Source organism: Peromyscus maniculatus, chromosome 16, assembly GCF_049852395.1.
Source record: "Peromyscus maniculatus bairdii isolate BWxNUB_F1_BW_parent chromosome 16, HU_Pman_BW_mat_3.1, whole genome shotgun sequence".
Lineage (NCBI taxonomy): Eukaryota > Metazoa > Chordata > Mammalia > Rodentia > Cricetidae > Peromyscus > Peromyscus maniculatus.
Window position 1 is genome coordinate 37,256,978 of NC_134867.1, and position 11,907 is coordinate 37,268,884.

The 11,907-nt window shown below is 40.5% G+C and overlaps 1 pseudogene; it reads right to left on the reverse strand.

Annotated features, from left to right (window-relative positions):
* Nucleotides 1-9,689: 9,689 nt before the first annotated feature.
* LOC102923934 (small ubiquitin-related modifier 2-A pseudogene) lies at nt 9,690-9,971 on the reverse strand (annotated as a pseudogene).
* Nucleotides 9,972-11,907: the final 1,936 nt, after the last annotated feature.

Sequence of the window (11,907 nt, forward strand, 5' to 3'; positions counted from 1 at the left end):
AATGCAAAAACTGTAAAAATACAAAGCATGGAAATTAGAAGGTTATCTGTTTTCAGATGGCATAATTTCATAGGTACAGACACTACCATGTTAGAGAGAGAGAGAGAGAGAGAGAGAGAGAGAGAGAGAGAGAGAGAGAGAGAGAGAGAGAGAGAGAATTACTTGGACACTTCACTATGACCAAATGCCGAAGAGAAGCAGCTTGAGAGATATAATTATTTGATTTGGCTTACAATTTTGGAGGGTTCTGTCCAGCATGGCATGAACAGTGTGGTAGAGTAAAGTAGTTCATACCATGGTGGTTAGCAATCAGCAGAAGGGAAGAGCAAAAGGGATTGATATAAGAGGTAACCTGAAAGGACACATCCCCAAGTCACCTACTTCCTCCAACTAAACCCATTCTCCTTCCTTTTACCACATCTCAATGCCATCATGCAGGGAAGGCATCCAGCAAGAGAGTCATCCATTCATTAGTTCAGAACCCTCATGATCTACTCATCAGTAAATATGCCATCAGACCTCCCAGAGGTCCCCTAGGTATTTCTCATTCCAATCAAGTTGATAGTTAAGATTAGCCACACTATGCTCCAAAAAAATATGATAACTAGTAAATAAATTCAGCAAAGTCCTGGGACATGAAATCAACACACACAAAAACTGTGTTTCTGTGTGCTAGCCGTGAACATCTTGCTAAATGAAGTTATGCAAAAAATGAAATTAAGAAAACAATTCCATTTACAATATCAAGAAAAATAAGATAGTCATAAACCTAACTGAAGATGTAAAATATTTGTGCATTGAAACTACGTAAAATATCACTGAACAAAATTAAGAAATATTTACCTGTGTTCATGATTGTAAATCTTAATATTATCAAAATCATCAATCAAAACTGTCAAAACATTCTATACATTTAACAAGAACCTCTATCATAATATTAGGATACTTTTACAGAGGAAGAAGAAAACCTATCCTAAAATGTACATGATGTTTTGGTTTGAATATGAACTTTCTCCCACAGATTCATACTTTGAATTTTTAGTCTCCAGCTTGTAATGTCGTTGGATTTCTCAGGAGCTGTGTCCTGATAGCAAAGGTAGATATGAAGGAGTAGGTCTATGAAGGTCATGCCTACCTTACTGATTCCAATATAGCTCTGTTTTCTACTCTGTCCCCAACAGAGAAGCTCTTATTGCCATGCCTCCGCCAGCCAGATCTAAAATTCCTCTGACTGTGTAATCCAAATAAGTTATTCCTCTAGTAAGATGTTTCGTCTGGTATTTGGAGCACAGTGACATGAATGTAGTCAATGCTATGCAATCTCATGGGACCTAAAGTAGCAGTAACAATTCTGGAAAAGAAGAACATGAAAGTTGGAATACTCATGCTTCAAAACATATCAAAAAGCTAATGGAAACCGCACAATGCTGGTAGGAAGACAAAGACATAGATGAACATGATAGAGAAGAGATCCCAGAAAGAAATCTTGGCCAATGTGGCCAAATGATCTTTTACAATGTTGTTAAGATCATTTAATCAGCGAAGGACATTCTCTTGATTAAATATTCCTGGGAAAACTTGCTATTCACCCAGCAAGTCCTCTTGCACATTTGTCTTCTTAATTCAAACTTTGAGTGAATTCAGAGATTGCAAGTCCTACTTCTCCGCAGGTCACCTAGAGCTAAGAGAGGCAAGGGTGAAAGAAAGAAACGTAGCCTGTGAGGATCAACGGTCTGAGTATTTACCAGGGGGCAGTGGGAGTGTCAGTGAAAACTGTGCCTCTTTTCTGTGAAAAGGGTCTAGCTGAGTGAGCCACAGCTTATGATGTAGGCATTGTTGGAAGTCAACATGGAAGACAGAATGAAAACCACGCCTCTGCTGTGGTGGTAGCCCAGAGAAGGTCCCAGGAGACTCTATTACTCATCCATTAAAAGGATGCTTCCCCAAAGCCAACAAAGGCAAGAACTAAATGATGGTTATAAAATTAACAAAATCCCCGACACAATTCTCCATACAGGCGAGGACAACATAATTACCACCCTGACTGGGTAATGACAAAGGAAGGGGAGAGAAAGATGTGTAATGTGATTTATTATTTTTCAGTTAACTGGAGGCTTGGCCCTGGCAACAATCCACATTACACTGCACATACACTTTGCTGTACACACACACACACACACACACACACACACACACACACACACACACACACAATCAGTCTACATCAAAATCTCCAGAAACTCTCAGTTCATTTTTCCCTGCCTTTGGTTCTCAGGGAGGCTAGTTCAGCACTCCTTTTCTTGGATGCAAACCTGGCTTTTATGACCTCAGAGACCAGAGCACAGACTTCCCTCTCATGGGTGGGACAGGGTCAAGCGGAGGCTTCCTTAGTGACTGTTCTTCCACCACAGAGCCATGCTGCCTCTCTCACGATGCTGTAGTCATTGTATAGTCTACATGCAAACTATTATCAAACACAAATATTATATAACGAAGTTCATTTAGTTTGAGTTACCACTCTGATGTGGTCCAGCCCTGGAGGACAACACTGCTTGACATCCATAATAGAACTTCATGAAGAAACAAGGCCAACACTTGCCAATTAAGTAAGATACACTGCAGAAAATCTCACATAGAGGAAATACCCTGTGTTTAAGTTTATTACTCTAGAATAGATAAATTAATGTCTATAAATATAATAAAAGAAAGCACAAAGCACCATTATTTACACAGTGCCATCAGAACGCCAAAAATTCTTTTAACACAACTGATAAATCTGAGAAAAGTGATCACTTATGAGCTAAATATGCCAAGAAAAATAAACACTATAGAAGCACTTTTAAAATAGCTATAAGGTGAAAAAAATTAAAAACTTCTAATAGTAACAACTATAGATGTGCATATATGTATACATTGCTTATATTTGTGCATATATATTCTTATATTAATAAGAATGAAAGAACATTGTTTAAAAATAGAATATTTCACTGACCTTTGGTGGAACACGCCCTTAATCCCAGCACTTAGGAGGCAGAAGCAGGAGGATCTCTGAGGTCAAGGCCATCTTGGTGTACAGAGTGAGTTCCTCAACAGCCAGGGCTACATGGAGAAACTCTGTCTTGAAAAAACAAAGAAAATGAAAATCAAAAAAAAAGAGAGAAAGAAGAAATATTTCCATCATGTGGGGATGTAGAGACACAGGATCAGGGTTTAAGGGTTAACCTCAGCCACCTAGCAAATTTGAGGACAACGTGACCTAAACGAGACTCTATTTTGAAAAAAAAAAATTATCCAAACAAAATTAAAATTATTAAATGGAACAATGCCCTATGTCACTGATTTAGAAATATTATTTTAAAGGTGCTTATCTTTTTAGGATTATTTTTCAAATTTATTTCATGTCAAGCCCCCCAAATTCAGTAGAAATAAGTCCTTAGGGAGAAGGAAGCCAAGTATCCTTTTGGAGCTCTCATGACCAGTACCCACTGGAGAAGATGAACAAGGACCCACCAGGACAAGCCAAATGAGCAAAGGGCACAGCATCACTGAGTTCCAGCAGGGCCTGGTGACCCAGAACCAAATGTGTTAGCATAGCAGGTCTGTGACCCAGGCTTTACCTCCACCTTCCAAATGCCACGCAGAGGGTCTTTTACTGGAGCAGATGAACCTGGAACTATTCGGGAATAGTTTTTGGAGGAAATAGAATTGTCGGAAACATGCCTAGAATGCTCATCCATCTACCGAAGTCATGGAGTTTTCAGAAATATCAATTATAAAAATGAGGAGTGTGTAGACAACTTTATAGTGATGACCTCAATGACAAAATGCAAAGGTTCAGACCTGCCTTGCACAAGTTTCTTGTGTTTCATAAAAGCTTTTAAAACTAAAAGGGAAATGCTGCAGGAAATGTCTTTAGGATTGTAAATCTGTTCAATGTCTTTCCAAATCAATACAGAAAGATGTGCACTTTATCATGGTTAATCTTGGTTGTCAACTTGCCTGGATCTAGACCCAACCAAGGCACACCTGCAAGGGATAGTTACGATCGAGTCAAATGAAATGGAAAGATCCACCTTAAAGGTGGACAGCACCTCCTAAAGGCACCTAGAAGGAGATCCAAGGGAAGCAGCTGTGCTTTACATGGCCTGCCCTTGCACTGCCTTCCCAGTGTGCTGGCAAGTTCACTACCCTGTCACTATTGACAACTCTGCTGCTGCTGTTCTTGCCGGATATCAAGGACACCTGAGCCCAGCTTCTTAAGTCTTCCAGTGGATACTGAAGACCAAAAGTTCTCAAGGAACCCTCCAGACCCTCAGCACCACTGTATAAACTGATCTAATAAACACCCCTTTAATATATATTCAATTATGTTGGTTCTGTTGCTCTAAAGAACACTGATTAATACATACTTGCCTGCTATTTCAAATGTCTAAAAAGAGTAAGAACTACTAATTCACAAAAGAAGAAAATTTAATTAAAGTACTCAAACACACTTTTAAGTGTTAACTCCCACTGGAAACAAAATGGACGTGTAAAATGCTTTCCCAACCTTGGGGCAGAACTGGAAAAAATTAAATATATCTTAGCTTGACGATGATATTGAGAAGTCATGGGAAAACTTCAATATTTTCATACTTTGTGGTCTAGATATCTAAAAGTATATTAATTTGTCCAAAAATATATAATCATGTAATAGTTATCAAATATTCTGGGTAATAAAGACTAATATTTTTGAGTTGGTAAGGGTATTTATGAGTATCTTGGAATAAAGATTAGTTCAATGAACTTTGCTCTCTCTATACAATGAAATACTGGACTGCAAAGCCCTGAAAACATTTGATTAAAAGCATCAAACAGTAGATACCCTGCCTCAACAAGCTTTTATCATGCAATATTATTTTTGCAAAAGTAATTTTCAATCCACACAAATAGACACACACACACATAGGTTAAAGTTAATGAAAATCTATGCACCCAACTGTAGGTCTAAAACAACCCTCTAGCACTTATTTTCATTGAATGTGTATAATCAATTTAATGTAAAGGAATCAAAAGCTTGAGTATGTGATAACACTCTCCCCCTGCTTCCCGCCCTAAATCTGTACAATTATTAGACACGAGGGCCAGGGAAGAGAGAAAGCTAAACTCAGCTCAACAGGTGCTGTTGAGAAAGCCTTGAAAGATGGTAGAACTTGGCTTGGGAGCACAGGAGGCCCCAGAGGGTGTGGGAGAGGTGAGCTCAGTTTGAGGTGCAGCAAGTGCAGACTTACACGCTAGACATGAAGCTGAAAGATAAGAGAGCACTTTAAAAAAATGTACTTTTGTTGTTCTGAAGAGGAGGCTGAGTTTCTCAGTAAGGATACACCCTTGTTCTGGGGTGGTGTTTAATCTGAAATGAGGACTGGGAAACCTGCCTTTCACCTACTGATCATGTCCCTCAGACCCTGCAACAGGCTCTCTGAGCTGGGGGTTCTTGATACCCAAGTGGGCATAAATGTTTCCCCAAGTGATTTTTTTATGAGTGCAAAATCCTCAACACCCACATAAGACATCAGGTATGGCTGTGCGTGCCTATAATCCCTGTGTTGTAGGTAAAAAGACAAGCAGTCCCCAAGAGCTCATGGGCCAGCCCACCCAACAAAAACTCCAGTTCATTGAGAGACAAGGCAGTAAGGGAAAGAATGATACAGCAACATTCTGTGCTGGCCCATGGGTGAGAACATTCACACACTCATGTGCAACACACACATGCACACACACACACACACACACACACACACACACACACACACATACACATAGTATAAAAATAAAATGAATCTTAAAAGAATCCAACTATTGGGAAATCTGGCATTGTGAACTGTGAATCACAAACTTGAGATGCCAGAGGCATAATGAATAATGTTCTTAACATTCAAGGAGTTAGTGACTTCAGACTGCCTTGTGCTGAATTTAGTCATCAAAATACATCCTCAGATCACCCACACTACAAACACACACACACACACACACACACACACACACACACACACACACACTCATGCACATGCATGCACACGTGCACACACACACATTTAAAACTTTCAAATCTGTAAAGATTTTGAGAGAAGGCATTATGAAAATTATATGTGTGTTTACCAAGTAGCCATGTTACAAAAATAAATTACCTTTTCCGGTCTCATTTTGTTGTTCTGCCTTCCAGAATTTGATGTGTTCCATTTACAAAAAAAAAAAAAATACAATTCATTTTAAAAACTTGCATTTAACTCTATACTTGTAAATATTTATGCACATTTCCAAAGAATCATAAGCTTAACTACATTTTCCCATGGTTACTGGTGACTTATATGCCTAATACATCATGTTAGATCGCACATGTCCTCTCACAATAAAGTGTTCAAATGAAAAGGCCATAACCCAAACAACCTGACAGCCAATCAGCAGACACTCAGAAGAAAAAAAAAACAGGAGGTAGAAATAATCTATAAAATTAGTCCATATTTAATACGAGATGATGTTTTTATGAAAATTATTTTCTCAAGATGGAACTTGTTCAGAATTCACAGGGTTAATAAAAAACTTTTTAAAAGTAACCAGAGGATGTCAGTGACCCCCCACCCCATCTGACTTTCACCTTCACTCACATGGCAAGTGGGATACGGGCACAATGCCCTACACCACACTCACAGCAGCACTGCTGACGGTGATTGCGCTATGCTGTGTGTGAGACTGAGAAACGCAGTATGGCACCAAGAGTCCTTCCTGTCATTTGCACAGATGAAGCTCGTTGAGAGATCTCTAACTGCAGCTGCTTTTCATAGTGCCTGCCATTGTTTACATCTCTGCCTCCAAAATACAAAATGGGCCGTTGCTAGGAATGAACCACTTCATTTCCTGACCGCTGCAAGCCAGCCCAGTGTCTTTCTTGTTCCTTCCCAGATGTTCCCCCAGCACAGCCATGTTGCCTGACACTATGTTCTGCCTTGCTCTTGGATAACAAAATCAACTATCTTGAATTATTAGTGTCACTTTGGTTGGGACTGTATACACCACGGTGATACAATAATAACATTGAGAAGCAAGTCTGGGGCCTGTTACGTATTGACTAGCTGAAAGAGGCCAACCATGGAACACAGGGGTGGGTGAAGTTTGTTTTCTACCATCAAATGTTTCTAACGTGTACCGACGTCCAAGAGGGTGCAAAACTAGGGGGTGATAAGCACCTGGACAGACAAAGGAGATACCTTGTCTGGGGCTAATGCTCAGCAGGTAAGAGCACTGGCAGCTCTTCCAGAGGATCTGAGTTCAGCTCCAAGTATCCACACCCAGCAGCTTCTGTAACCACCTGTAAATACAGCTTCGAGGGATCCGACACTCCCTCCTGGCTCTGCAGGTGCTTACATGCATGCGGCATACACACACAGCCATCAATTTGAAGCTACATTTCTTAAAAAGTAGCTGGCTTTACATATAAATGCCTATACGTGTTATATATGTGTAGTTTTGTAGATCTTAAACATATATTTATTGATTACAATATCAAAGAGTAGTTACCCACAAAGAAAGACCATTTCCAGTTTAAAGGGGAGGGATCATTCCCAGAAAAGAGTGTATTTAGGAAGATGATGACGAGGGAAAACACTTGTATCGTGGATCTATGGAAAATATCAAAGTTGGGTATTCATGTGATATTTTAGGTGAACATGTAGGCTTAAAGCAAAAAAAAAAAATCAAAAAGACAGCATGGTGTAAAAAAACAAAGTGGATGGAAGGATTTAAGGTATCATAGAGATTTCACAGAAGACCTGGAACTGATTAGTAACTCTGTGAACCTTGTAGTGATCTTCATCCTAGCAGGGCAGCTGTTGAACCTCCTGAGACTTCACTTTTACATTGAAAGGGCAAGAGCAGGGCTGGAGGAACGACTCAGTGGACAAGGTGCTTGATGCGCAGGCCTGAGGACATGAGTTTGGACTCCCAGAACCCATGAGAAAGCCGAAGGCTCATGTCTCTACAGTACGGTGGTCAGAGGCTAGTGGAGACACCATTCACTAGCCAGCCAGTCTAGTCCAAACAGAAAGGACCAGGATCAGTAAGGAAACCTAACTCACAAAATAAGGTAAAGAAGTGAACAAGTGAAAAGACTTCCAGACATCAGCTTCTGGCCTCCACATTTGCCTTCAAATACACACGCACACACACACACACACACATGCAAGTACAAATTCCCCACACACATGCACACACACATAGTATTATTTTTTAAAATAAAGTAAGAATGCTTTTTCTTTCATTTTAAACAAAAGGTTTATTTAAATAATACAACTCTTAACTTGACAAGAAAGCTACATAGGAATGGATTTTTTTCTAGAATAATGTTATCTCTACTTAAAGACATATTGCCCCATATACAACAGCTATGTCAAACAGTAATAAAATCATCCTTGGTTTTCCAATGACAAATGAAAAACACTGAAATTCTCCAATCAAGGAAAGTATGCAAAAAGCTTTATGTTGTATTATTTTGTTAAGACAGTGAGAGCAAAATAACTCACTAGAATATAAAGGTAAGAGTCGAGTCAAAAATTAGACCAACAGCTGTGGAACCTGCATAGGACCAGACTAGGCCCTCTATACATAGGAGACAGTTGTGTAGCTGGGTCCATTTGAGAGGCCCCTGGCAGTGGGATCAGGATCCACCCCTAGTGCATGAGCTGGCTTTCTGGGGTCCATTACCTATGGTGGGACACCTTGCTCAGCCTTGATGCATGGGGAGGGGCTTGGACCTGCCTCAACTGAATATATCAGGCTTTGCTGACTGCTGTGGGATGGTCTGTATGTTAAATTGCTCTGATTGGTCAATAAAAAAAACACTGATTGGCCCGTGGCTAGGCAGGAAGTATAAGCGGGACTAACAGAGGTGAAGAGAAAGAACAGGAAGGTGGAGGGAGACACTGCCAGCCGCCACCATGACAAGAAGCATGTGAAGATGCTGGTAAGCCACGAGCCACGTGGCAAGGTATAGATTTATGGAAATGGATTAATTTAAGCTGTAAGAACAGTTAGCAAGAAGCCTGCCATGGCCATACAGTTTCTAAGCGATATAAGTCTCTGTGTTTACTTGGTTGGGTCTGAGCGGCTGTGGGACTGGCAGGTGACAAAGATTTGTCCTGACTGTGGGCCAGGCAGGAAAAACTCTAGTTACAGCTGACTCCCCATGGGAGCCCTTACCCTATTGGAGGAGAGGATGCAGGGTGGCTTGGTGGAGGGAGGAAATCTATGGTTGATATGTAGAGTGAGTGGAAATTTCCCTTAAATAAAAATAATAAATAAATAAATAAATAAATAAATAAATAAATGAATGAATGAGTGGAGTGAGTGTTCTAATAATGAAAAGCGGTATTTTCACAGAACCAGCGCTTTTCCCCATACCATCTCCATCTGCTATCAACTAAAACAGAATGTTGGCCATTTGACTTATTTTTAAAGAGAAAATAAAAAGCACAACATGCTTGTGTACATACACTAGTTACTTTATGTCCAATAAAGGAATGGGGAAGGGAAAATGAAAGAATAGAGAAACCTATACTGAATGGTCAGGATGTGGCCAAAACAAATCGCAGCTTTCTAATTGAGAGTGTATTCATGATCTGTAACAAAATTCTGGAGTAGAGTAGCAGGCTCCCTGCTTAGTAGGCACTTCCTGTCTGCCACTGGAACACATCTGTCATATCTTCATCCTCTGCTTCCAGCTGTGCAGGTGTGCCTCTTTCACAGATTGGTTGCCCATCAAGCTGGAATCCGATCTGCCTCACAGACAAACCCTGTGCTTCACAACAGGCTTTCCTTGGTTCACTAATTGTCTGCCTCTTGACCTCAAAAAGCACCACAGAACCATCGTCCGCCACCTTCACATGCATATGATCGCTGTTCTCAGTCTTGGCTCCTTCCTCAGATTTCTTGTCTACCATGGCAAATGCCGGAGTCCGCTCAGCTGCCACCTCACAAAAGAGGCATCAGGTCTGCCTTGAAGAAGCATACAAGCGCACCAGGGTCCACAGAAGGAGGCAGGAGTGGTAGACCAGGCAAAGGGTGCCAGCACTGAGTACACTTCTTGAAATCTGGGCACTGCAATAATTGAGAAACTAGGAAGAAACACAGCCATGGCTCCTACCCAAAGGGACAAGCATGGAATGTTGACATCCAACAGACCCAGATAGGGATAGCTGGCGCTGTGTACAGAATAGCCCTATGATAACGCCTGTGCAGCTTCCATGGTTACCCAGGTACAGAGGGCAAACCTGTTTCTTATCAACTAAGACTAGAAGCCAATTCTTTGTGGCTTAAATATACATAATTATCTAAATTGGATGTCAGCATAATTAATTTTCAAGCTTTGCCTGGTGCTTGGGCAGCTGCTAAAACACACTTTTATCACTATGTGTGACTCTGTCACACTCAAAGTAGAAGAAAGTCTTGACAACATATATTTGAATATTTTCTTCATTTCAATCCAAACTTACACATTGTAAGGAGTCACCTTCAACCAGGGCACTCGGCACCTAAAATGTCACATTTTGAAATGCACATTATCTTGTCATCAATTGCTTTCCTTTTTTTTTTATGTCAAGGATTTGTTGAGTTTTTAGAGTGATGCATGGAGATGGGAAAACTTTCTGAAATTTTATCTCAGAAAGTAAAGATAATAGTACTTTTTTATGAATAAGAGGATACTCCCTCTGTCTCTTGCATGAAAAACACCATTGTTAAAGCTCTACATTCACAGTGTGTCCTGGATTCTCTCTTACTGTGAACAGCACTGGAATGGCAATGGGCACAGGGGCAACGCTCATCCAGGCTGTCAGAGACCTCAGCTTTCCTTGCTGGCAGTAGGATGTTTACAGGACCCCGGGGAGATGCTCTGCTAATGAGTTACAGGCTGCCTCATCCATCCAGCGCTTTGACTATCTGCCTAATCTTCTGAAATTCCTAACCTTATGCTTCCTCCTTCCTCCTACGAGAGGTCCTTCTGGGAGACACTGGATACAGGGACGAACCACTCTAATCTGGGGTCCTGCAGTCGAGTGGATCTGTACAACCCAGGGGACTGCAGCTTTGTTTATCTTTCCTACTTGTCTGGTGGGAGGTTCGGGTGAAGGAGAAGGCTTCAGATTACAGGTCTTGGAAAAATATCCGAGTGATGTGTTGTTGTTGTTGTTTTAAAATTCCAGCCATTCGTAGCAGAGATCTGAAATGGTCTTACTTGAAAATGAAGCTGTGTGCTTTGGTTGTACTGCTCTCTCCATTTTTACAAGAAAAAAAAACCTTGAACATCCTACTGTGTTTTCAAAAGAGAAGTTCACGGTCCATAGATGACTGTTTCATGCAATTTGAGGATAATGGCCGAAGAGTAAGATGCCCTTGTGTGAAAACAGCAAGGACATCATTTATAAAGTCAGACTGATTGATCTAGGTTAAGCTGTTTTATTTTAAACTGACTGGCAAATAGAAGGAGACATTTGGGAATACAAATATTTTGGCTATTTCTTGGTTTTTCAATAATTAAAATTTTATGTCACCTAGGAATCTATGGGTAACAAACATTTATAAAATCAGATGATGTTTTAACGTGGATACGTTTTGAGTAAAGCAAAGTTATGATGTTGCTCAATTGAGAACAAATGTTATGAAACCTGATCATTTTCCTTTCTAGAGTTCGGGTTTGTGAGTTCAGTTCCCAGGTGCCAATAAATGGGTAATAGGTTTAATGGATTCCTCACTCTTGGAGTGGCCACATCTCTCCCCTGAACACAGAGGCCTTCAAAGGGACCTGTTCACGAAGGAGGCTTCTGAGGAGGCAAGGTACTGCTTGAATTATTTCTGTCTCAGCAGAGCTGTTCATCACAG